The following is a 21,473-nucleotide window of genomic DNA, read 5'->3' as shown; positions in this document are numbered from 1 at the left end:
TACTTTGGCCATCTCATGAGAAGAGAAGACTCCCTGGAAAAGCCCCTGATGTTGGGAAAGTGTGAAGGCAAGAGGAGAAGGGGACAATAGAGGATGAGATGGTTGGACAATGTCACCAAAGTGACCAACATCAATTTGACCCAACTCCGGGAGGCAGTAGAAGACAGGAAGGCCTGGCGTGCTGTGGTCCATGGGGTCACGAAGAGTCGGACATGACTGAACGACTAAACAAACAAACAAACAAAATACATAATATATTCCTGAAAAGGTAGCCTGTTTTGCTTTAGGGTAACATTTTTATGGAAGAAGTTTTGTAGTGATGATGATCAAGTTTTATTGAATGAATTGTGCCCATTTATTTTGGATGGTTTTTAGTTGAACAATGTATTTGATTATTTTATATTATTTGAACTTTTTGATGGTGGCTGCAGCTAATCAAATAAACCTGTCCAACTAACAAAACGGAAGCAGGTGATGGAATACCTGGGAAATCCACTTCTGTTGAAAGTAGACAATACTAGACTTGATGGATGAAAGTGAGTCCGAATTGCAATCAGTCGTTTCCATAAATCTTCATTATGGTATATAGATGATACATAAAATCTTTACACGCAAACTTTCCATTTCCAGTGAAGGTGTTGCTGTCTGGGAATGGTGGGAATTATAGTTCAAAACCTACACAGGACATCTGGTTGGGGAAGACTGCATTAGACATGTTGGTTTCTTTCTAGGTACTCACCAGAATGCCCTAGATTAGTGCTTTCCAGATGTTCTTGGACTAAAACTCCCAGAAATCCTGGCCAGCACACCTAGTGGTGAAGGCTTCTGGGAGTTTTAGTCCAAGAACATCTGGGGTCCCGTGGTAGGGAAGTACTGCCCTAGATGAACTTTGTTAATTTCCTCTTTTAGCAAAAATGTTCTCCTGAGGGATTCCACTTTCACCTCTACCTTTGTCCCAATTTCTTCCAGCTTGTGGGTCCCTCTTCCCATTCATGCTGGCAATATGCCCTGGGTTGAACTGGGGAAGTTGCAGGATCTTTTCCTGCTTCACTCTCCAAGGATTTTCCCTTTGGGATCCTGCTGAAATCTCAGACACTGTTTAATTTACAAGGTTTCATTTGCACAATTTTTTTCAGAGCCAAAAAGATCACACAGGAGACACAAAGAAGCACCTTTGTGAGATGTGCACATTGGGATTAAACTGGTTTCTTGATAATATATTTGTTCTTCTAGTGAGGAGAAGAAACAGAACAACAAATACATTATTAGGAAACCAGTTTAGTCCCAAGGTGTACATCCCACAAGGGTGCTTCTTTGTGTCTGCTGTCTGATCATTTTGGCTCTGAAACCCCCCCCCACCAAGGATTGACCACATATTGATATTAGCAAGACCACGTATTGGCATCAGCAAGACTTGCGATCAGAGAAAAGTGGAGGAATTTGCTGAAGCGCTTGAAGAAACCCTTCCAGGCCCAGCTGATGCAAATGCACCTGAATGATGGAAACATTTCAAGAACGCTGTTTATAACACCGCCTTGTCCACATTTGGCAAGAAGACCAAAAAGATGGCCGACTGGTTCGAAGCCCATTCGGAGGAGTTGATTCCAGCCATCGGGGATAAGAGGAGAGCTCTAGCAGCATACAGATAGCAGCAGACACAGATAACATCAAGGGAATGTATGACGGTATCAAGCAGGGTTTAGGTCCAATATACAAGAAATCTGCTCCCTTGAAGTCTGTTACAGGCGTGATCATCCAGGACCGAGCACAGCACATGGAACGCTGGGTGCAGCACTGCTCTGAGCTATATTCCAGAGAGAAAATAGCAACTGAAGAGCATTAAATAACATTGAGTGCCTGCCTGTCTTGGAAGAGCTGGACAGTGAACCAACTTTAGCAGAAATAAAAGTGGCCTTGGATTCCCTCACATCCGGCAAAGCAGCTGGGAAGGATAACATCCCTGCTGAAGTGCTGAAGTGCTGTAAAGAGATCATCACCACCAAGCTTGTATGAAGCCTTTTGTCTTTGCTGGAGGGAAAGTGGAGTACCACAGGACATGAAGGATGCAAACATCGTCACATTGTATAAGAACAAAGGAGACAGGGGCAACTGCAAGAACTACCGTGGCATCTCTCTTTTCAGCGTTGTAGGGAAGGTGCTTGCCCGTGTTGTGCTGAAGAGGCTCCAGGTGCCTGCAGACAGAGTCTATCCAGAATCACAGTGTGGATTTCAAGCTAATAGATCCACCACCGACAAGGTATCCTCCTTCAGACAGTTGCAGGAGAAATGCACGGAACAACAACAGCCAGTGGCCTTCACAGATCTCACAAAGGCCTTTGATTTGGTCAGCAGGGACGGCCTTTTTAAAATACTTCCCAAGATTGGATGTCCACCTCAACTCCTTATCATGTCCTTTCATAAGGAAACGAAAGGAACTGTAGTTTTTGATGGCTCAACACCAGATCCCTTTGACATCCTAAACAGAGTGAAACAGGGCTGTGTTCTCATGCCGACCCTGTTTGGGATCTTTTTTGCAGTCATGCTGAAGCAGGCCTTTGGAACTGCAACAGAAGGTGTCTATCTCTGGACTAGATCAGATGGAAAGCTCTTTAATCTCTCTAGATTGAGAGTGAAAACCAAAGGCCATTTCTAAATTTTCATGTGTGTATCTGAATGTATTGCTTCAATGTATTGCTTACAAGTTATATACTATCCAGAATTATAAGATAATTTACTTATTCCTTCACCGATGATGTAGCCATTCTTGCCTGCTCTGCTGAAGAACTCGAAAAACTCATGAATAATTTTAGCAAGGCCTGCCAAGACTTTGGACTAACAATCAGACTGTTGAAAATACAAGTAATGGGCCAGGGTGTGGACTCACCTCCCTCTATCACTATCTCCACGCAAGAATTGGAGGTTGGAAGTTGTTCATGACTTTGTCTGTGACACACTCTCTCTAGACGTCGAGCTGGATAAATGCATTGGCAAAGCAGCTACCATGTTCTCTCACAAAGAGAATATGGCTTAATAAGAAGCTGATGGCATATACCAAGATCCAAGTCTATAGAGCCTGTGTCCCGAGCACACTCCTGTACTGCAGTGAGTCCTGGACCCTTTGTGCACGGCAGGAGAGGAAGCTGAACACGTTCCATACATGTTCTGATGCATTTTTGGTATCACTTGGCAGGACAAAATTCTAATTAGAGTAGTCTTCGAATGAGCTGGAATTTTTAGCATATATACATTACTGAAACAGTGAAGTCTACATTGGCTTGGGCATGTCGTGAGAATGGCTGATGGATTCCAAAAGATTTCCTGCATGAAGAATGAGTGCAGGGAAAGCACACCAGAGGGAGACCACGGCTATGATACAAGGATATCTGCAAGTGGGATCTGAAGGGCTTAGGAATGGATCTCAACAGATGGGAAATCTTGACATCTGAGCGTTCAGCCTGGAGGCAGGCGGTGCATCACGGCCTCTCCCAATTTTAAGAGACCATTGTCCAGCAGGCTGAGGCAAAGAGGCAGTCCTGAAAGCAGCAACACCAGGCAGCTAGACAGGGGACAGATTGTATTTGTCTTCCGTGAGGAAGGGATTGTCACTCTCAAATTGGCCTTCTCAGCCGCACTAGATGCTGTTCCAAGTCCTCCATACCATAGTCTCGCGAGACTGAAGGATGCCTAATCTGTTTATTCCTATGTATCAAGTGCATAGGAGAAAATAACATCCAGGAAGGATGGGTTGCCTACATTTTATTTAAGTTCGAAAACTGCTGAGTGAATTGCAGGGAACTTTCCATCTACCTGGGCAATAAGACATAGACACAAAAATTCATTGCAAAATTATTTATGTACTAAAGTGGAAAAAGCATCAGAAAACAAGTTATCGTGACTGCTGAGTTTGACGACACTGGAAAAAGATTTCTGGAGTCTAATGAAAGCTGATTCTGGAGGATGTGCACAAAGGAGAAAGTGGTTGCAGGGGGAGAGGCGTTCACTGCTCAGCTTCCTCAGCATCTCCAAGTGGGGGGAATCACTTGTCAAGGACACTGTAATTATAGAAGGAAAACCATTATAGAACCTGCTTGGATTCCTCTAATTATACAAGGAAGGATACAGACTACCACAAGTACCTTAGTTGACCTGGTCTACTCTAAACAATTGTGTAGAGCAATGGGATAGAGCAGCTACAGGGCCAGAATTGGTCCAGTGAGTTGATGGTTCAGATTGGCATACCTGGGAGACTTAATAATTTAATAACAGTCTCCATCTTTGAGTCTTCCAACTATCTTGTCAGGCTATGTGCGTCTAATTAAACCAAAACCCAAGCAAACACTGTGGCACCTGTAGGCAAGCTTGGTTTATATTTAGTCGTTTGTTTTTGCTATGTTTTATTTTAAGTGTTGGTGCAAATTGATAGGGTGACTTCTCTGAGAAAGGCTGTCCGTTTTGGAGAAGGGAAGAGCTCAGCATTCTCACAATGATGAGGTGAATAAAGGGAAATGTTATCTAAAATTTAAAACAGGAAGGAAGGAAGGAAGAAAACATTTCAATGGTCTGGCATCGCTGAGCTTTTTTTTTTTTTTTGGAAGAAGTTGAGTGGGATTTTTTTTTAAAAAAACACCAAACCATTTATACCAGTTTCGATCACCAGAAATCCATCACCCCCACATGGGAAAGTAAGAGAAAGGAGTGATGAATGGATGGCGGGAAGTGGTGATTATTTTGAGTTATGAATCATAATGTATTTTGCAAAATTACTGTTCAGACTTTTCATGTTCCGTGTTCTGCCACAATGCAATGCCTTTCCATGATATCTTACTGTAGGGTTTTTCTACAGGTCTATAAACGTTTCCCAGAAATATAATAGTCTGAAGCTTGAGTGGGGAAGATGCCCAGAGAAGCTCTGTCTAGCTTGTCTGCAAAGGAGATTTGGTCTGTTCCCATTGGCACATTCCCCCTCTTTCGATCCTCCTGAACCACATCAGGGGACAATGACAACATCTCTTTCCTTCTCTGCATCCTGGCATCCGCTTAACACATCCATCAACCCTGCCTGGCCTTCATTCCTAGCTGAGGAATTGAGGACTCATTCCATAATTGGGGGATTTCCGAGACAGTTCAGTTGAGGTTTCGGCTGCTACACCCCAAAACCTTCAGCACTGTCTCACTGCGTTGCACAGGTTTCCGGACAGAGGCAACATTGGGTGTATCTCCTAGCCTGCCTTTCCCTCTTGCTCTGACTAAGGGACTTCTCTGGACTGCAAAGGATTAAAGGATTTGCAGAGGCAAGACGGGAAAGGAAGGAGGGAAAGGGGGCTGTGGCCAGGAATGCGATTCGCATCATAACCAACATAAATGGTGAACGTCCGAATCAATTCACAGTCCCTGTTTGAACATCGATAGCAATTTCAGAAGGCATGCAGGCTGTCCATCAAATGGCGGCAAATCCAAATCATTCTGATTGAGCTCCCCAAGGTAGTTGCACCTTTTATCTTACCTTTGGCAGCATTTCTGGTACCAACTGCACCTCCCAATAGTTTTGGTCCCACGAGGACAGACGACGGAATAACATGCAGTAGCACGACGACCTTCACATTCTTCATAGCTGTCGATGGCTTCAGTGACTCCTGTGGGTAAAACATGAAGTGAAATCTGATATACTGAGCTGGGAAAGGAGGGTTTGGGTGAAAGAAGTTGTAAATTCAGTAGTAGAGGAAGATCAGAAGTCTCCTTTTTAAACATCTATATGTTTCCTCCTAAGGACTAGCATCCTTGATGGCACCTCCTCATAGTTCATACTGCCACTATGTCCTGGGAAACCTATCCTTGGATTGCTCTCATTAGTTAAGATACTTGAAAAGCTCATTTCCAAAATACAGGAGGTATATTAGAATCACCCCTGCCATTAGAATCACCCCCTTTCAGCATTTATGCAATTCTCTCATGGTGTGCTATTTCTAACCTATAGCTCAGCCCTTAGAGAGCTCAGGGTGAGAAATAGCCACTTATACAAAGCTCTCTGGATTCACATCTGGGTCTCTCATTGCCAACCCTCTACTGCACCCGGGACCTCCCGGTTCACTGCATAAGGAGATATAAAGAACGGGCTACTCTTTGGGGAGTTCAAAAACTGTAGCCAAAACCACAACACGCTGCTTGTAGGGTGTTGTCGGGTTGTCATTTTTTTTTTTTTTTGCCTAAGCAAAAGCCGATAAAGATTAAGAAGCTTTTGGTTGCCTCCTGTGCTGGAGCTCTAAGGTTCAAGCCACTTATCAATCCCTCCCTGGATGCAACCTTGATCTGTCCACAAGATTCCCCAGATCAGCCATTCTCAAACTTGGTTTTAGCTACAGCCAGAAACAGGACGTGAACGAAATATAACCTGAATAAGGATGGTATAGGTTGCATCATAAACATTATAAGATAGTCTGTGGAGAATTGTTTCCAGTCTGCGGCCCCCTCCAAGTGGTCCAGGGGCACCCCAGGGGGGCTTATGTACCTCCCCCAGGTGAGGGTGGCCACCAAAGATGCCCCTCAAGTAGGGACCGAAGAATATCTGTTCTCAATGAAGAATACCTGCTGCTTACCTGGGCCCTGCAGGAGTCCGAGAAGGAGAACGGCACACAGAAGATAAAGGAACTTCATCTTTGGTTCAGTTTGGGATCCACTGTTGCTGCTGGGAGGGATCAGACCCCTATAAGTATAATAATATCAAGATTGCATAATAATGGATTCCTGGATGTAACAAATTTGTCACAGATTGCTTCTATTTGCTGTCCTTCACCCTTTTTTCGCATTAATCATTAAACTGCTAGGGCTGCTTGGATAAAGACGCCGGATGGTGATCAGCTTCCAAACCCTAAGTATCCTTTTAATAGCTCGGTGGGTTCATGCATCTGGCTGTGGAGCCAGAGGTTGGGAGTTCGATTCCCCCACTGGGCCTCCGTGACAGGGACTGGACTCCATGATCCGTGGGGCCCCTTCCAGCTCTGCCCTTCAGGCCAGTAGTTAAGGTGGCCACTAGTTTTCCTCCTCTTTTTTTAACAGAGGGTAATTCCAGATGAAAACCCTTTAATATCCCTCTTGATGCATCTTCTTTCATCCAAAGTCTGATTGAAAGCTCCAAATTGAGAAATAGGGACACTGGAGACCCTGACTTTGCCCTTCTAAACTTAGTTGTGCCTGGACATCCGACTTGGCTGGTGCCACAATCCATTTGATCATGGACTTCCTCACTTGCATAAGATGTGCTACAAATCTGATGAAATGGTAAAAACAATTCCTAATTTTACATTTGTATTTGTAATTTAGACTATGTGTGTCAGTGTCTGACCTCCAGTGTATCCACTACAATTAACACAGCTTGGTCTTGCATTTGGCCAACTAGTGCAAGGGTCTCCCCTGGTATAATTGAATATATTGAAAGAATATGTGTGGAATGAGATGGGATTGGAACAGTTGGGTTTGCGGGTTTCCCCCATTGAGCACATGATGTGAAAGCCAAGGTAGGTTTCTCCCACCTGGGAAGGAAGATACGGAAGAGGCACAAGATAACGGTCCAACACAAACAGACAGAAAGCAGTACCACTGCCCTTCGGTGCCTGTTACTCCAGGTAACCTCCAGGTGCCTTGAACCCCAAGCCGAATTGGAAAGCCTGAGGGAGTGGCCTTCTAGCTGAAGGGGAGATCATTTTCGCCTGGGGTTTTGGGAACTGTAGTTCCGCCCCTTGGGATAGTCCCAACCTGGGACACGTGGTCTAGATGGGCATGATTGGAATTGTACATCCAAGGAGGCACCTGGTTGAAGAGCTCTGCCCAGCTAACCAATGACACTGCGGGAGACTGTAGCCGAACAGACCTCCAGGATGTCAGGGCACAAAACGACGGGAGTTGTTAAAAACATCTGGAGGGCAACCGGTTAGGGAAGACTGCATGAAACACATGAGCATTTTTCTAAGTCCACGAAAGCATGCCCTTAATCAGTGGTCCAGCCTTGGATTCCCAGGTGTTCTTCAACTGCAACTCCCAGAAATCCTGGGAAGCGCAGCTAGGGGTGAAGGCTTCTGGGACTTCTCGTCCGTGAACATCTGGGGATATGAAGTGGGGAACCTCAGCCCTGATTGAGCCCTGTTACTTTCTTCCTTCAGTAAAAATGCCCTCTTGAGAGACTCCCCTTTCACCTCTACCTTTGTGTCAAGCTATTCCGGCTTGTGGGTCCCTCTTCCCAGCCATCCTGGTAAAATGCCCTGCAGGATCTTGTGAGGTGTTTAACAACCACTTTTTTCCACTTCACTCTACAAAGATTTTCCCCTTTGAGTTTCTGGAAGGTCATTATCTGTTCTGTAATCTCGGACAGTCTATCTGTTTAAACTAGATATCCTTTGCCCAATATATTGATTTTTTTTTCTACAGCCAACAAGATTGCACACAACCCCCAAGGAACTGCCCACAGATCAAGGATGTGGATGTTGGAATTAAACGGGTTCCTTAAAGATGTTTTTGTTCTTCCCAGTTCCTCTCAGAGCTAAAGCATCTCTTTAACCTTAAATATGTCATCCAGATGAGTGGGGTCTTTGTCCTTATTTTTGGGCTATTTGTTGTCAATTCGCAAGATCTAATCCACGCGACAGAGTGAGCTCCCATTGCTTGTCCCAGCTCCCGCCAACCTAGCGGTTCGAAAGCATGCAAATGCAAGTAGATAAATAGGGACCACCTCGGTGGGAAGGTAACAGCGTTCCGTGTCTAAGTCGCGCTGGCCATGTGACCACGGAAGATTGTCTTCGGACAAAATGCTGGCTCTATGGCTTGGAAACGGGGATGAGCACCGCCCCCTAGAGTCGAACACGACTGGACAAAAATTGTCAAGGGGAACCTTTACCTTTACCTTTGTTGTCAATTCAGTCCCCACAAAAATATTTTGGCCTTCAGTTCCCCTCAGTCCCATCCAGCTGAGCCTGGGGTCAACGATTATGGGAACTGGAGTCCAAGACCGCTGGAGGACTAGAGGCTCCACACCTCGTCAACCAGATTTTGATAGGATTGGTGAGCATGATTGGTGTCGATGGTTGGGAGGAGAAGATTCCACTTCGAGACCCCCTCCCTCAACATCCTGGTGGACATAAGGCCTCTGGACTCAGATCCTCTTTCTACCTCATGAACTATGGGCTCCTTCACACACCACAATACATTTCTCTCCACCCCACATGGTTCCTGGTGCCGAAGAAGTGTGGCTGTACTAGCAATTGTAGGCATACTGGTTAAAAATAAAGGACCCTCTCCCACTACTGTAAATACGCAGCTGATTTCATTGGTAATGTTAGCACGTGATGCCAATTTAGGCTTTGGAAACTTCTGTGAGTGCACACAGCTAAGAAAGAGGCTCTTTACTGACGAGAGGGGAACGCACAGTCTGGGGGAACCAGGGAGGGAGGTCCCAAAGGAAGAGAGGGAAAAGAACACTCCTCAGAGAGGTGGCGCTCTCTTTGAATTCAGAAGCGGGATGGGATGGGTTGCATAGCGTTGGATACAAACCCAAACCCCGACCTGTCAATAGCTGCAAATTTAAGAAATCAAGGCTGACATATAAAGCCCTGAATGGTTTAGGACCTCACTTCCTGGCAGAGTACCTCTCCCTCAGAGCTACCACCCATCCCACCCACACTTTCCGGTCCAGGACGTTGCAGGCGGCCAGCCTGAGGGAGGCCCAGAAGTCAACAACTAAGAACTGGGCCTTCTCCGTGGTGGCCACCTCATCGTGGAATTCACTACTAGCAGAGGTACCTCCACCCTCCACCCTCCTGGAGTTTAGAAAACAAATAAAGGCATGCCTTTTTGGCCAGGCCTTTCACAAGCTGCTTCCTACAATATTATGTAACCATTTGATAGTTGATAGCTGTCTGCTGTCTGCTGAGTGTTCTTATCACACTCTTTCTTTGGTTGGTGACAGTTGTTTTGTTTTTTGCTGTTGACTTGTTTGGCTGGTTGCTATGTATGAATCTAGTAATTTTAAGCAAGTAAATGCGTTTTATTCTTACTCCTATCGATTCGCCACACGGTTCTTTCGAACACTATAACTCTATGAATTTTTGATTATCATTATACTTATGTTCTTTTTTTTTCATTCCACCCACCCTACCCAACAATTCATATTTTCCTCCAAGGATATTACTTCCATTCCTGGAACATCTGGGTTGCCTCCGGGTTGCCTCTTTATCCTCTGTTACTTTCCCCTTTGGAATTACCATGGGCAGTTGAGGTGATGGGAAAAGGACACAAGGACCCATGTTCCACTTTGGTGCAGTACACTTCCTCCAAGAGGAGAAACGGCCTTGCATCTTCAGGACACAGGGACTGCGAGACATGCTACTTCCAAAGTCTCCCTTCTTGACAGTCCTCTCCTCTTTGCCACGTGCCCAATGTTAGAAGCATGTGTCCTGTACTCCTTATGGGAATTCCCCCTTTAATTTCCTTATTTATCAAGTAGAAATGCCCTTGTCAAGGATTAGGTTGCATCAACAGAGATGCAACGTCCAGATCCGGGAACTAAAAGTACCATTCTTTTTAACTTGGGCAGAGCGTGGCTCAAATACTCCATCCATTTCTAGGAACCATTGTTTGAAAAGGATGTGGACAAGGGGGAAGATGTCCAGAGGGGAGTCAACAGGAGCGTAAAAGGTTTGGAAATCAAGGCCTGTGAGGAGCAGCTGAGGGATTCAAATTACAAGAAAGGAATGTGACAACCCCAGACCTACTGGGATATGCCACAATTTCACTAAGCTGCCACCAACCATTCCCTGTAAGGAGTCACACAGACCAGGAATGGATTTTTAACAAATAAAGGAATAAGGTTTATTTAAATAACACACAGGGAAAATAAAATGATCAAGTGAATAAGATACAGTAACGTGGCTTAGTCTCAATCATACATACACCAGTTTGGTTCACACAGAACACCTTTCAATAAAGCACAGACCCTGAACCTATCAGTTCTGGCTACCCATACAGACACCTGAACCTATCAGGTTGGTACTGACTGACACACAGTAGTACCCTGTCTGACACACAGACTCCCACACCAGCTTCTTCTTCCCAGCTTCTCCTTCAGCTTCTTCACACAAGCTCCACATATATATACAGTACAGCCCCTCCTCCTGATGTCCCGCCTTCCACTCCCCATAGGATGGAACTTTCCCTCCAACCCATGACAGACAGGTAACATCAGTGCTGTATGTAACACCTCCCCTCTTTATAAGTTGTTTTGTAGGGGAAAAGCTAAAGTGCTTTTCTCCAAAAAACAACCTGGATCCAAAACATACAAAAACAGTTATACAATACAATACCATACTTACTCTAGGATAAACATATCAATTAGGCATTTAAACATTTACCATTTACAATACATCAAGTTACCTTTATTCATACAAACCAAGCATGTTTAATAAGCAGATACATTTAACCTTTGGTCACCAAAATATAAACATAGTCCATGTTTCTTTCGCCATCTTCATTCTTCGGGTCTTCTTGACAAGGCGTCAGCAACACAGTTCACTGACCCTCTGACCACCTTCACTTCAAAGTCATAGTCTTGCAAGTTTAAAGCCCACCTCATAAGTTTACTATTGTGGGTTTTCATTGTCTTTAACCATTGCAGTGGTGAATGGTCAGTGCACAGAACAAAATGTCTTCCCCAGATGTAAGGCTTGGCCTTCTGGATCGCGTAGACTATGGCCAGGCACTCCTTTTCCACGGTTGCCAAATGTCTCTCACCTTTCTGGAGTTTCCTACTCAGGTAGGACACTGGATGCTGGTCACCATTTTCATCCTCCTGGCAAAGAACTGCTCCTACCCCGCTGTTAGACGCATCGGTGTATATGATGAACTCCCGGTCTAAGTCTGGAGCACGCAGCACTGGATAGTTGATGAGGGCCTCCTTCAACCTCTGGAACGCCTCCTCACAGTCGCTGGTCCACGGGATGCGGTCATCAGTCTTCTTCCGCGTCAGATCGGTCAGCGGAGTCGCTATCTCGCTAAACCTCGGGATGAACTTTCTGTAGTAGCCCACCAACCCAAGAAATGATTTGACTTTTTTCTTGGTGTTGGGTCTGGGCCAATCACGAACTGCTTCTATCTTGGCCTCTAGGGGTTTGATCACTCCTCCCCCTACTATGTGACCCAAGTATTTTATTTCTGGGCTACCCAGCTGCAGTTTGTTCTCTTTGCAGAGCCTAGGCCAAAGCACTTCCTCCCCTGGGTTAAAGTGCCCCTCCCTGGCGTTCTGGTCATCCCAAGCTTTCTTTCTGACCTTTTGAGCTTGCAGGGTCTCTGCTGCTAGCTCTAGGTTTCTCTTTAGGTCATTCCTTAAAGAGTCTATATATGTCACAACGTCTTGTGGGTCATCCTGGGTGATCTGCTCCCAATTTTGTTTGATTAAATCAAGTGGCCCTTTCACCCTTCTCCCAAACAAAAGTTCAAACGGACTGAACCCGGTACTGGCTTGTGGCACTGACCGATAAGCAAACAAAAGGGATTGCAGCTTCTGGTCCCAATTGTTTGGATTCTCTGCCAAGTAAGCCCTAATCATGCGCATCAGAGTCCCATTGAACTTCTCCGTTAACCCATTACTTTTGGGGTGATAGGCAGTGGTTTCCTTGTGTTTAATTCCACAGATTTGCCATAACCGTTTCATGAGCTTCGATGTAAACGATGCGCCCAAATCTGTGATTATTTCTGAGGCAAATCCCATCCTGGACATATACCCCACCAAGGCATCTGCCACTGTGTTAGTTTCAATGTTAGTCAAGGGTATGGCTTCAGGGTACCTCGTGGCATGGTCCACAATGGTGAGAATGAACCTGTTCCCCCTCTTTGTGGCCTTGGGCAAAGGTCCCACAATATCCATCCCTATACATTTGAACGGAGTGTCAATCACAGGCAAAGGGCACAACTTTGCTTTGGTCCTGTCACGGTTATTTCCCTGCCTCTGACACACATCACATTGTTTACAGAACTCCTTGATCTGCTTCCCTATTTCAGGCCAGTAAAAATTCTGTGTGATTCTCTGCTGTGTTTTGTTCACCCCTAAGTGCGCAGCAAACATGTCAGAGTGCCCCCTTTGTAAGATCATGGGGCGATACTTTTCAGGTACCACTAGCTGACTTCTGATCCCATCTCCCCCTTTTGAGATATTCCTCAGGGTCTCTCTATATAAAATTCCCTTTTTCTCTCGAAATCTCACTGGGGTTTCAGGTGTTAGCTGGGTGTCGGTCACCTGTTCAAAACACTTTTGGAGAGTGGCGTCTGCCTTTTGCTCTTGGCCAAATCTGCTGTCTGCGGTCAAGGTTTCCACCACAGCCTCGGAACTCCCCCCACCTGCTTCCGTCTCGGGCTCGACAGTACCCCCCTGAACTGTCCCCGTGGTGGCTTGTGAGCGTGTAATCACTAGCACCCGTTTCACATGTTCAGCCAGGTCATTTCCCATGAGCACGGCTGCTGGCAGAGTCGATGAAATCGCTAGCCGCCAAACTCCCCTCCAGCCTTGAAAGTTCACAGGTACCTCAGCTACTGGTAGCGAGATCACCTGTCCCTCAATCCCTGCCACCTTTAGGCTCTCATTCGGGATTATATACTCCCTAGGAATAATATCTGGATGGCACAGGGTCACCTGGGAACAAGTATCCCTTAGCCCCCTATACTGATGGTCAAGTATTCCTACGTCCACCCCTGCTGTTTCAAACAACTGTGAATCTGTTCTCACTAGCAAGCAGCGCTTGACCTCCACAAGAGGACCATTTTCCTCAGCCTGATCAGCAGATGTCACTGTTCCAGATTGAGTAGCCATGGCAACAGGCTCCCTCAGTGACAAGGAGCTTTGCTCTGTCTGGACACAGAACACAGCTTTTGGCTTGGTTCCACTCAAATCATGAGGCACATTTCCTTTTAGCTGCTTTAATTTCTCACACTCTGAGATTAGATGGCCCTTTCCTTGACAGAAATAACATTTTCTGCTGTACTTGGAGTCTTTCTCATCTGGTTTTGGTTTTCCCTCCAAAATCTGAGGTCTTGGTTTCGTGTCTGAGGGCTTCCCTTCACCATGGGCCCCTCCCACTTGCTGGTTTCTCCCTGGTCCCTGAGAGTACTTGCTGTAGGTTTCTTTAGGTTTACCTACAGATTTCCCCTCACCTAAGGGCTTTCTTATTTGGGAAATAAAATCTGCGATCTCGGCCGCTTCGGCCACAGATCTAGGTTTCCTTTCCCTCACCTGGAACTTCAGTTCCCCATGCAGGACTGAGTAAAACTGTTCCAGCGCTATCAGGTCTTTGAGCTGCTGGTAGGTCTCTGTCACCTCCTGCGACAGCCATTTCTCTAGCAGCCTCACCAGTTGGGCCCCCACTTGGGTAAAAGTCTGCTCTGGTTTCTTGGTGAGTGACCTGAATCTTTGCCTCAGCTGTTCCGCATTTATCCCATGTCTGGCAAACACCAGTTTTTTAAACTCAGCGAAATCTTTTAGCAGCTCCTCTGGCATCTCTGCATAGACTTCTGCCAGGCTGCCACTGATTAAAGATCGCATGATGGTCATCTTCTCAGTTTCCCTTACTGAGAAGTCCACAAACGCTCTTTCCACGAGGGAAAAGAACACCTCAGGGCAATCTCCCTTGTGGTACACAGGGAATTTCTTCAGGTCAGTTTTAGACAATTGGCCCACCTCAGAATCTCTATTGTTATTATTGTTCTGATTCATCAGTTCCAATTTTCTTAACTCAAACGCCATTTTCTCTCTCTCCAATCTTTCTGCTCTTTCCATTCTCTCTCTCTCTAACTCAAATTGCCTTTGTTTCTCTCTTTCCCTTTCCTCCATTTTTTCTCTCTCTAATCTTTCCTCCATTTCAAATTGCCTCATCCTCAGTTCATGCTGTTGGGCTATGAGCATTTTTTTGAGTTCTGGGTTCTGTTCTCCCGTGCTCTCATCCTGCACTGAGCCAAATTCATTCTCAGAACCTTGGTCTACCTGGGGTTCCCTCACTTCACCCATTTCTGCCATTTGGCTTCGAGTCAAGGGCATAATCCCCCCCCAGAACAGGCTGCTTTCAAAAGTCAAGCCTCAAAATAAAGCGACCACTTTTTTTTTCTTTTGCCTCAGAACCAGCCTTCTATAGATTGCTGCTGTTCTTTCAGCACTAACTTGCAACTGTTGCCAGCCAGAGTCCACCCCCCTCTGCTAGGCCTCTCAGCAGACAGGCTAGATCACTGCTACTTCACTCAGCTTTGCCTCAGCTTTTTCCCGCCAAAACAGGTTGCCTCAGAGCTCCCTAATCTAGTCCCCAATCTGAGTTGGCACGTTCTTCCACTAGCGTACCTCCCCGTGAGGTAAGCCTAGAAGATTACCTACGCGCTCTCAGATTGTCCCTGACTAGACCCCCCTTGCTCTGGGCACACTTGCCAAGGCTTTGCTGGACCACTGGACAACTGGACCAGTCGTATCCCACACGCTGGACACCAATCAACGTGACAACCCCAGACCTACTGGGATATGCCACAGTTTCACTAAGCTGCCACCAACCATTCCCTGTAAGGAGTCACACAGACCAGGAATGGATTTTTAACAAATAAAGGAATAAGGTTTATTTAAATAACACACAGGGAAAATAAAATGATCAAGTGAATAAGATACAGTAACGTGGCTTAGTCTCAATCATACATACACCAGTTTGGTTCACACAGAACACCTTTCAATAAAGCACAGACCCTGAACCTATCAGTTCTGGCTACCCATACAGACACCTGAACCTATCAGGTTGGTACTGACTGACACACAGTAGTACCCTGTCTGACACACAGACTCCCACACCAGCTTCTTCTTCCCAGCTTCTCCTTCAGCTTCTTCACACAAGCTCCACATATATATACAGTACAGCCCCTCCTCCTGATGTCCCGCCTTCCACTCCCCATAGGATGGAACTTTCCCTCCAACCCATGACAGACAGGTAACATCAGTGCTGTATGTAACAAGGAAGTCTTCCCTAAACAATGAGGGGAATTTCCTGACCCTGAGGGCTGCTCAACAGTGGAGTAAACAGTCTCAGAGGGTGTCTCTCCTTCACTGAAGGTCTCTAAACAAAGTTTAGGCAATCACCTGTCATAGAAGCTTTAGCTGTGGATTTCGCTTCCACAGGGAGTTTTCACTCAGGGAGCCTTGAGGTCCTTTCTGTGATTTTAGAAACCTCCACTTGATCTTAGCCCGAAGGCTGAGATTTGTTTGTTCATTCCTTGTTTCAATTCTAGAAATCTACTCTGACAGAGCTGAACCTGGCTACCATGATGGGAGATCATCAAGCCCATTCCAGGAAGGGCTTGGTCATCACCTCCCTGAAAAATCTGGGGGCCTTTGCTCTAAATAATGGTCAAGGAGTTGGATCAAAGATCTGACTCAGCATGAGACAGCTTCCTATCTTCTGTTGAGTATACTTTATGGGAGTCCTTTGTACCTACAGAACAGCAACTGCCCAGGTACTGTTGAATGAAGGATCCATAGAATCATAGAATAATGGAGTGGGGAAGGGGCCAGAAGGCCTTCCAGGTCTACCCACTGCTCAATGCAACAATCAAAGTCAAAGATGTCTAACAGATGGTTGTCCAATTGTCTCTTGAATGCTTCCATTGTTGGAGCACTCACCACCCCTCAAGATAACTGACTCCATTGTTGTACTGCTCTATCAGTTAAGAAGTTTTTCCTGATAGCTGAGATCTAGCTTTCTGTAACTCGAGCCCATTATTACATGTCCCGCACTCTGGGATAATCAAGGATAGATCTTGCCCCTCCTCTGTATGACAACCTTTCAAGTCTCTGAAAAGCACTATGATATCTCCCCTCCATCTTCTTTTCTCAAAGCTGAGCAGGCCCAGTTCTTTCAGTCTTTTCTCATGGGTCTTGGTTTCCAGCTCCCCGATCATCCTTGTTGCCCTCCTCTCAATTTGTTCTGGCTTTTTGGCATTCTTCTTCAAATGTAGAACTCGACATGGAAGGCACAATGAGGCTTACCAGTGCAAATTTGACAAGCATTTGTCATCCAACTCATAAATAAAAATGTTGAAGACCGCTGGATACAGTGGGGGGTCATGACTTCCTATACTTAGTCAACAGCCCAACTGGTTGCCAGATGGACAGTATAGAAATCAAATCAATCCAAACGAAACCAAATGAAACCAAACGAAACCAAGCGAAACCAAACGAAACCAACCAGCCAACCAACCAACCAACCAACCAACCAACCAACCAACCAACCAACCAACCAACCAACCAACCAACCAACCAACCAACCAACCAACCAACCAACCAACCAACCAACCAACCAACCAACCAACCAACCAACCAACCAACCAACCAACCAACCAACCAACCAACCAATCATTCAAGTAAACTAAGCAATCAGAGGTCACTGAAAGCACACAATAGCTCAACGTATGCTTATAAACTCTGAGGGCAGAAATAGGGAAGTCTGCCTTGAGAGAACAAAGAACAAATTGCAAAACTGCAGCGACCAGAGTGCGTAAAGATCAAAGGGAAGGGCTATCCTTCTGGTCAGAACAGTGTAATATTTATTTATTTATTTATTGGAATTCTATCCTGCCCATCTAGACCAAAGTCTACTCTGGGAAGTTAGTTTTGGAAAGAACATTCACAAAGGACAGAAGGGTAGCAGTGTTTTCCCTCTTGTGTTCCCTGGCAAGCGCAGCTTCTCTTGACACCTCTGAGGTCGACAAACTTTGGATGTAGCTGCTACCTGAGCCAGGAGCCCATGAAATTCCAACCTTTTGGGGAAATAAACTCTCAGGTAAAGGACTGTACACACAAGGTCCATGTTGAGGTTGGGAAATGATCTTTCAGCCGAAGAGGCAGATTCCATCTCAGACTTCACAGATGTTCTTAGAAAACACATTCCACAAGTGAGCAAAGGAAAAATGGTAGGCCTCAAAATGTCAACGTGTTTTCACTTAACACTCTTTTACTCCTGGAATCGAGGGAGGGCCCTTTTTTACATTGTAGTCTTGAAAACGTAGTTACTTATCTTCTGTTTATCACCTTATTTGGGGTATTTTTATGATATGATGCTTTGGAGATCATTAATTTATTGCAGTGGTTCCCGAACTTGGCCCCCCAGATGTTCTTGAACTACAACTCGGAGAAACCTATTCCAACACAGCTAGTGAGGTAAGCTTCTGGGAGGTGTAGTCCAAGAACATCTGGGGACCCAAAGTTGGGAACCCCGGGTTTATAGTGTCACCATAAAACATACACCTCCCTTAGGATATGATTCCATCTGTGCTGGTGCCATCGGATATATGACTATACAGAAACTTGGAATCAGACTCATTCAAAAGGTGAATAATTTTTCAATTAATTTTTAAAAACTGCATTTACTGACATGCGTATCTTTCAGATGGAGCTGAAGAGACTTTATAAATCCTGCCTTTCCTTTCTAATCAAATTGCAGAGGGGAGTCTCAGCCCCTACAAGCATCCAGAACTATGAACATTTGAAGTAAAGCTGTCAGAATGTTCCTGCTGACATAGCGCATAGTTGTACCGGCTGAAGAATTCTTGATTTTGTAATGTTGCCCACTCCGCCCACCCAAAAAATTCTCTAGGCCCCTCTGAAATCGCACGGTGCCTTGGGTGTTGTTATTTTTCCTTGTGGCTGCTTTATTTTGATTCCCGCAGGTCCTCATGTTAGTCTTGGCAAACCTCCTAGAAATCCAAATGTATTTCCTCTTCTTGAACTTGCGAGCTAGGTAAATTTTAAACCTTACCTTGGAGACTAATATAAATGGATTGATTGTTGTCTGCTCTTCATAGAGAAAAAGTGGAACTATTCTTCTCTGGCATGGAGCTTCCTTATTCAAATGGTGTTACAGAAAATGACTGTATTGATGCAAAGACAGGAGAATGTCAACAACAGCTTACAGACAACTGGTCTATCTTACCCAGTACTGTATTTTTCATTCTGATATTGGCCGAATCTCTCCAAGGTTTTTCAACGCGAGATGCCAAGAATCAGGACCAGGTCCTTCTGAATTCAAACGCACACTGTACTCCGACTTCATCCTCCTTCTAGTCAACACATTGAAATCAGTGGGAATTAAATGACTTGTTGACCAGGGGTTCATACAAAATTTGCATTAAATTAAAAATGTGCAAATTTGTCCAATTTGTAGTCTGCAAGACTATTAGCAAAACTGCAGGTGTCTTTTGCTATGTGTCATTAAAAAAAGTGTACAAAGTGCTTTAATTGATGGGGAAAGGGTGTACAAGAATATGTTCATTAATTTTAAGGAAATACATGAAAATGTGTACATTATGGAGATTGTGTGTCAAAATATACATGTATGACGTGGAACATGATCCCCTAGAGTTCCCCTTGCCGTCATTTCATCCAAGTCATCTCTATTGGTTACTATCATATCAAGAATAACTAATTCTCTAGTCCCCCACCCCACAACCATTTGAAGGAGAAAATTATAACATTCTTGGAAGGGCCATATTTGTGAGTATTTGCCTCCCAAGAAATATCAGGGTAATTGAAATCCCCCATTACTACTACATCTTGTCTCTTCATCTGCATCTTCTCCTTGATCGGGGGTGGAGGGGGGTCAGTAGTAGATTTCAACAACCATGTTCCTTATTTTTCTTTTCCAGTTACTTTAATCCAAATGCTATAATCCAATAGTTATATTCCCAAAGGCTTTCACGGCAGGGATCTAATGGTTGTTGTGGGTTTTTCGTGTTCTGAAGGTTGTTCTTCCTAACATTTCACCCGTCTCTGTGGCCAGCATCAGTGGTGGGATTCAAATAAATTAACAACCGGTTCTATGTCCTAATGATAAATAAATAAATAAATAAATAAATATATAAATAAATAAATAAATAAATAAATAAATAAATAAATAAATAAATAAATAAATAAATAAATAAATAAATAAATAAATGCCCAGGACAGTGGGATCTGATGAGGGTTTCTTCCATAGTGGTCTCCCTACTCCCTATTATCACAACTACCTCTCACATGATTAAGACATCTGGATAACTGTACTGTATCTCTTTCGGCATACCACTGCTGTTACCCTCACCACGGGCTTGTGCCAAAAACGCACACACAAACACACACACACCTCACATCTTTCCTTTACCTCCAATTTCGCCCTATAGCTCACCAGTAAAAATTGCTTCCCTCCCCTTTCCTGCTCCTGAAATGACTGATAGCTCAGTTTGTTGTTAACTGGAGGCCACCTTTGCACACCTGCAGAAGTTGTTGCTGACAAATCCATTAAAACTGATAATCAAATTTCTATTCCAAAGAACTCGACCTCTCCATTTCCCCCATATCAAAAATCAAGGAACTGTCATACCCTAGTGACGAACCCTGTCACATCTGCTCTGTGGATCTCTGTACTTCTACTGCAACACACAAAGGAATTTGACCAGAAATTTAAAACTTCAGAAGATTCCTGGTGAAAAGAATGTGAACAACTGCTCTTCCAGGTGTAGGGATTTACCTTACAAAATATCTACAGGGCCCTTTGGCATTACTGAGCATGCACGCGCGCACACACACACACACAAAATAACTCTTTTTGAAAACCAGAATTAGAATTCTAGCCACTTTGGGAAGAAGAAGGAGGTGGACTTTGCAACTTACAGACTTTGCGGCAAAAATTGAGGCCAGGGGCAACAGACGTTGCTCACCCCTGCTGTACATAGATATTATATTTAAATTATTCAAGAGAATTATGCTTCTCATAAGTTTCCTTAAACTGCTGTTGTGCTACACAAAACTTTAATTTGCTAAAACCCAGTCTGTGTCTAAAATATAGAAAATTAGACACATTTTTCTCCCCATATCTGCACACATGGGAAAATAGTAAAACCGCATAAGAACCTAAGAGGAGCCCTGCTGGATTAGGCCAAGGGCCCATCTCAGTCCAGCATCCTGGATCTCTCAGTGGCCCCATCAGATGCCTCTGGGAGCAAAGAGACAACTAGACGCCTGTCTCCTGATCCCCCTTCCCTGCATCTGGAATTTGAAGGGACCTTCCTTTTAAGCCTGGAGACCTCAGCAACCACTGCCTCAGGGTCAAGCCTGTAGTTATGCAGAGTGTGACAACTACCTCATGTCATGAAATGTAAGGAAATTATTAGTAACTTAGGGTTACTTGTTGTATTTTTACTGACAGGATTGGGGAGAGGTGCTTGCAGGATTTTCTGCTTCACACTACTTCACAAATTGTCTTTGGGTGGCCCTGAATAATTTCACATACCTTCATCAGTACATTATTATCTACTACAGCACTATCCAGTTATGGAAATATACAGATTGAACAAGGAACAAGACAGGGATGTAAAAACATGTTGACTCAGCAGTAGGCTGCCAGACACTTCCTCCCCCCGCCCCCCACCCCCCAATTCACCAACAATGT

The 21,473-nt window shown here is 44.8% G+C and overlaps 1 long non-coding RNA gene across 1 annotated transcript; it reads right to left on the bottom strand.

Annotated features, from left to right (window-relative positions):
- Positions 1-3,834: 3,834 nt before the first annotated feature.
- LOC140703337 (uncharacterized) lies at positions 3,835-6,728 on the bottom strand. The gene is made up of 3 exons (XR_012082777.2): positions 6,594-6,728; positions 5,504-5,633; positions 3,835-4,052 (listed from the first exon to the last, which is right to left on the bottom strand). It is a non-coding gene; the product is annotated as an uncharacterized LOC140703337 (long non-coding RNA).
- Positions 6,729-21,473: the final 14,745 nt, after the last annotated feature.

The sequence above is a fragment of the Pogona vitticeps genome, chromosome 1 (genome assembly GCF_051106095.1).
Source record: "Pogona vitticeps strain Pit_001003342236 chromosome 1, PviZW2.1, whole genome shotgun sequence".
Taxonomy (NCBI): domain Eukaryota; kingdom Metazoa; phylum Chordata; class Lepidosauria; order Squamata; family Agamidae; genus Pogona; species Pogona vitticeps.
This window is presented reverse-complemented; position numbering and strand designations above follow the sequence as displayed.